This window comes from Carassius carassius, chromosome 7 (assembly GCF_963082965.1).
Source record: "Carassius carassius chromosome 7, fCarCar2.1, whole genome shotgun sequence".
NCBI classification, from domain to species: Eukaryota; Metazoa; Chordata; class Actinopteri; order Cypriniformes; family Cyprinidae; genus Carassius; species Carassius carassius.
The window spans coordinates 3,200,965-3,206,922 of NC_081761.1; the positions used below are offsets into that span (position 1 = coordinate 3,200,965).

A 5,958-nucleotide genomic window follows, 5' to 3' on the forward strand; every position below is an offset into this window, starting at 1 on the left:
TCTTTTGAATTAAGTAGCACCATGATAGCTGAAGACAATGTTTGTTATCTGTGTTATCCAAAGCAGCTGGCCGCGGTAAAGCACCATTTCTTAAAGCGTAGATATAATCATTGATGTTGGGCTGTTGTCAAAGTCTATCAGCAACTTTGGACAATCTTCACCAGCTGTCGTTGTAATATAATGCTAATGAAAAGTGTCAGTATTGTTCGTGGAGAATTAAATTCTGTGAGATTGAGCATGCTGCATACAGACCATGCTCCATAGAAAAATCCATAGAAAAAAAAATGAAAAGTACTGGTGGCGAAGTTTACGGACGTTTCCTTTAAACCTAAAAAAATAAAAAAAATAATAAAAAAAAATGCAATGCATAATTCAAACTGTGCAAAGAACATTTTGGTCAAATAAACTCTAAAATCAAAATAAAAACCATGACATTCAATTTCACTTTAGAAACCTATTTTTAAGATTATTTGTAACATTGAGACATTTTAATTACAGCCCTTTTTCTCCAATGATCTAATTATTTAAAGGACAAAGCAATTGCTTGTTACATTGTATTTGGTATGCAACCTTTTGGAAGAAAAAATAAATAAATAAAAATAAACTTTTTTTTTTGGGAATGCCCTTCATAATCAGTCAATCCATTCAAACACATGGGCACACGCGCGCGCGCATTGGCTTCCTGAATATGCATTTTAAATAGTAGGTAATTTCTACTTTTTATGTAAATAAAAAATTAGATTTATAAACTAAATACAACATTTAAAAACAATTTGGCCATTTGGAAAAATTATTTTATATTCTTACAGTAAAGGTAGCAATCCTTGTCTTTATCATCCTTTAATTGTCAGAGTATACAGACTTCAAAATAGGCCATTTAAAATAAAAACCTGTAATGGTAATTAAATAGGATTGCTATGATCCTACATTATTTTCGCACTGCACTGACATCTATTTAAATCACTTTTTTTTTCTTGTTTTCTTATTTTTTTATTTTTTATTTGTGACGTGCAATTTCAAAGACATACTGACTGGTAATGTTGTAACATGGAAACAAGAAACGCTCATGAGGATAAACACCACAGTGTTATTTTTGTAAGCATTTGGAGCTCATTTTCACATACCTGTAAAATTAATGAAAATTAATGATGTTGTTTATCACTGTCTCGCCTGTCAACCGTCTTCCTTTTTTCACACCACAGGTGCGTCTCAGCATAGAGAAAAAATGTCACGCTCCAGATGTAGTGAAAAATGCACTACGCCACTAGAGCAGGACAACCTTTCTGCAAGAAGATAATAAAACTGAATAAAGTCTATAACTCAATAACTCATTAAAAATAAAGTCCAGTTTAATAAAGGAAATAGGAACTGAACTTAAATTCAGTCAGCCTTGGTCTTGGAACATTTTCATAAAAATGAATAAACGTATAGTTAGTATCTGATGGGCAGGGACATCACCAAGCTGGCATGTTCATTAAAGCAAAAAAATGCAGCTTTTTAATGACTCGCTGCGTATTTCAATTAATCTGCGAAGAAAAATGAGATGGATATGCATGTTTGATTTGCAAAGCATTTTATAAATGCCTAAAATCACGAGCAGTGAGAAAACAACTACATACTGCTGTGATAAAATGTCTCTGGTTTAGAGCTCCAAGTCACATAGACAAAAGAGTAGAGCAGCTGACAGGCCAAAGATGATGGACTCTGACCACAATCTCGCCTTCTTACCTTGTCAAAACGGAACTGATGACAAGGTCAATACCCATGCCATGCCTCATCTAGCTCACTCTGACATTGAAGAGACTTCCTACCTGATTTTTTGCAATTTGGCTCCAGTTTCTCAATTGCCAGCCCATTTGGAGACCAAGACACGGTCAAACCCACAAGCTCAGGCATTCTGGGAAAGATTTTCTTGGAGATGGGTATCTGATTATGGTAAAGAATTTGATGGAAAATGCTGATCTAAGAATCTATCTGTTCTTTATAGTGAAAAGAGTGGTGTTTTTAATGCATTTCCAAACCAGATGTTGGAACATGGATGCAGAATGTTATTGCATGGTACAGCATTAAATTACATTCACTTTAATTAGGGACAACGCAGATTTGTTAAATAGAAGAGACTCAAGACAAAGATGTCAATACATTTGACATCTTTGAACAGCATTAATAAAAATTTTGGATACTACTAAAGTAGTTCTTGATACTAATATAACACTGCCCTCCATTCATCTATATAGTATACATCTATACAGTATTCAATTGTGTATTTTGAGTATTAGTGTTTTTAGTGTATTTTGAAAAAAAAAAAAAAAAAAGTAAATTTGTGGTCAGACTGTATGAGGTAAGAGGTGTTTTAACCAAAGGCATAAACCTGGAGCAGTTGACCATATTCATTACTTCATGAATTGACTTTTTCAACAAGACAAGCGCTACTCTCAGTTTCACTCACATTAGACGTGTGGTTGTTTATGTTGTAAATAACTTTTAATGCAAAATTTCAAATATTATAAGTGAAATGGTTTCTATTTTAAGTTTTTTGCTGTTATCCCCAGCTTGATGGGTTCTTGGGGCTTCCGTGGCCTCTGAGACAACCCCATATACGTCTTCCCCTGTTAGCTAGAGTCCCCCTGCAGAGTCAAGACAAACCCCTCAGGGTCTTGCAGGCATAGTTTAGAGATCTAGGTCAGCGCAGAGGCTCTTGAGACCATGCTGAGTATGGAAACCCCAGCCTGGCCCTGACATGAATCAGCCGAGCCAAGCCTTTTATTGCCAAAACCAATCTGTCCGGGTATCTGTCTCCTCGCTGTCTCTCGTTTGTGTCCCGGCAGGATTCAGAGCTGGGGGTCTCTGAGGCAGAGACCTCCTTCTTTTGACCAAGTAACTAATATTACTTTGTTTCAAAACCGCTGTGAGATATAGTGACGGTATTTGCTCTAAAACGGGCAGCTTTAGTGTGGCCGTCTGTCTCCAGCATGCGTCAGGTCTCCTGCTGATTAATTGCCGGCAAAGCGAGACTCAGGATGGCCAAAAATTGTCCATTATTTGGTAAGTGCAGTTGCTGTACTGTACCTCTCTGCTGGTTCAATTCCTCACATGGTGACATGAATCCTCTTTTCCAAAACCTGGCTAAACAGAGGAATCAAGGACAAGTCCTGATGCAAAATCTTAATAAGACTGCAACAAACATGAATGAATGAAAGAATGAACAAATGAACAAACGTAGTAACATATAACGTAAAAATAGCTTTACATTATGGTTTTCCATCAAAGTTCATGCATTATAATCCTGAATACACTAGGGGTTGAACAACTTTAGATTTTTGACACGAAGATCGAGTTGGAGTCGACTAGTTGCTGATGACATCAATAATGAACAAATAATTCTGGAGCTGAGACTCAAACATCTTGTGCACAGCTATGGCATATGACACACCGCTGCCCATTGCTCCTATAACAGCTAATTTGTATCAGTTCTTTTACTGTCTGTAGTCTATGTGTGTGCGTTACTGTGCAGCAGCGCATCAGATTAGGATGGCGATTAATTTACTATACAATAGGCTGTTTAAAACGTGCATTCTAACATTCAATTTTGATAATCCAGAATCACACATGTCTTGTGGAGCGCTTTCAGAGCAAGCATTTATTTGTCATTTTAACAGTTTAGAAACTAAGCGTAAATGCGTAAGTCCTTCAAGGATTCCTTATCCTGTTGTGCCCTCTATAGGACCAGTGACTAGTCGACGTCAAGCTTAAAGTGTCATGGCAGAGCATTGAAGTCAACTAGTTGAATAGTTGGTGCAACCCCTAGAATACACTAACTTTTGTGCCCATGTTCGACTGGTGTCTTTGTCCAGCTCTTTGGAAAATGTACAAGTTGTTATGTAAGTGAAAAACCTACAAGAGTGCCCATTCAATACTCATTCATATGCTCGTCTAAACCACACTGTGAATGCCTTCAAGAGCATTCAGAAGATTCAAGAACACTTGTATCTGCTGAAGAGTGGATTCGTATCCCCAAACCGCTATTCATAGTTGGTTGTTTTAGTTTTACTTTTAATGTTTTCTTCAAAACACTCTGGAAGGTTTTAACCTGACAGCTCAAAACTGGCCCCAAAAAATTGATCCACATCCTTAAAATGCAGGTACAGGGCCAAGTACTGCTAGCTGAATTGGATGTTAAGTGTTCAACCTGAAGTGCGTGTTTTGTTTCCCAGACAACTGCAGAGGCTCTTCATTGCATTGAACTGACTTAAGTAGGTTGCTTTGTTTGTTATTCTATCCCTCATTTTTTTTTTCTTAGAGCCAGAAGTTTAAGGTGCATCGATCTCAAAAAGTGGTTGGTGCATCACAGGAAAAACAGAGAGGAAAAACAAGGTCTTTGAACATGACATTCTGTTATGAAGCCAAAAGTCAGAAAAAAATATCTTTGCTGTAATGCATAAGTACACCATGAACTTTATTGACCAATGAGAATTTCAAACAGTTTTACTTATGATTGTGCACAACAGAATTTTCAGCAAAGTTTTGATCAAGTTGATCATTTAGAGACCTTAGAAGTTAGTGTATCCAACGTGATATAGTGGCTTTATAGGGTTCAAGTAAAAACTTCTCTGGACATGGATAGTACTGTATCAACCCTGAATCGATGTTCTAGTAGATGATGAAAGAGAAAGCAGGTAACAAACTGTGAGTCAAAGTTTTTTGCAACCTTTGATTTCTGAAACATCACCTTTATCAATACTGCGCCATAAAGAAAATCAATTTTTCTACCAGCATAAACAGTTGTGCATATGCATTGACATCTTCTTTAAAAGCATTTTCTTTATGGGTTTTGACTTTGACCTACATGCCATTTCTTATTCTAAACAACTGGCTGGGTTTTATTTCCACTTATTTGTGTTCAGGGCTCAATTTCTAAGAAAGCTCAGCTGGTAGAGCATAGCACTGATAATAACAAGGTCATGGATTTCCAGTAAACACACCTACTGTTAAATTGTATACCTTGAATGCAGTGCAGGTTACCTGTAAATGTCTGGCAAATGAAAAAAAAAAAAAAAAATTTTTGTCACTTTCCTGTCCATCTTTTCCAAGTAAAGAGTGATACTGAATGACAGTTACCAGGTGATCTCATTGGAAGTTGTGGTTATATGCCTATAGACCGCCTCTACCACCGTGTAGCTGATGGGGCGACACAAATGAGTGGCAGATGCGTTCAATAAAACAGATCCACTTTTCTAAAAAAATTCTACATCAGTGGTTCTCAATATATTTTCAGGACTGAGATTTTACACTGGACATCAATGCCCAGTACCAGAATGGGAAAATAAAATAAAACAAAATAAAATAAAAATGAAGGAAATAAATAAATAAATAAATGCATACTTTTCCTGGGTCTTTAGGTCCAACTAGAGTATATGTAGTTGTTATTACAAGTTACCATATATTAAACCAAACCAAAAATATTTTTAACAGAAAAAAATGCAACAAGCTCTTAATAATGAATTCATAAATGGGAGATAGGAAGTGTCCGATAACATGTGAAGACAGCAGAAAACCACTTTTTTAGCACAGTGGAGTGCATTGTTATGTTAACTTTTTGGTTTATTATTTTGATTCATATGGGATGCGGTAACACACTGTAACATATGGACACTGAGACAGAAGATAAAAGTGAGTTTGGTTTGTTGGGAGTGTGTTTGAGTAGAGTATGGGAGATATGCAGATGATATGGTAAACTGATGCAGCTGTTCCGGCAGGATTAATGGGATGGGGATATCCAGAGCCGTCGGTGGGGTGACCAGGGGAACACATTGCATACACCTCAGGGTTCACACAGAAGAGGGGAACTTGGAGAATGGATCGCAGGAGACACTCGGGAGAGACACAGGGGTCTAGGAAAAGGAGTCAATGAAGGGTAGGTAGCAAGGATTGTAGCTTGTCCATGCAGGTAGCTTAACA

General features: G+C 37.0%; 1 long non-coding RNA gene across 1 annotated transcript; it reads right to left on the bottom strand.

Moving 5' to 3' along the window:
- Positions 1-805: 805 nt before the first annotated feature.
- LOC132142982 (uncharacterized) lies at positions 806-3,127 on the bottom strand. The gene is made up of 3 exons (XR_009434140.1): positions 3,070-3,127; positions 1,125-1,283; positions 806-890 (listed from the first exon to the last, which is right to left on the bottom strand). It is a non-coding gene; the product is annotated as an uncharacterized LOC132142982 (long non-coding RNA).
- Between the last annotated feature and the right edge of the window lie 2,831 nt (positions 3,128-5,958).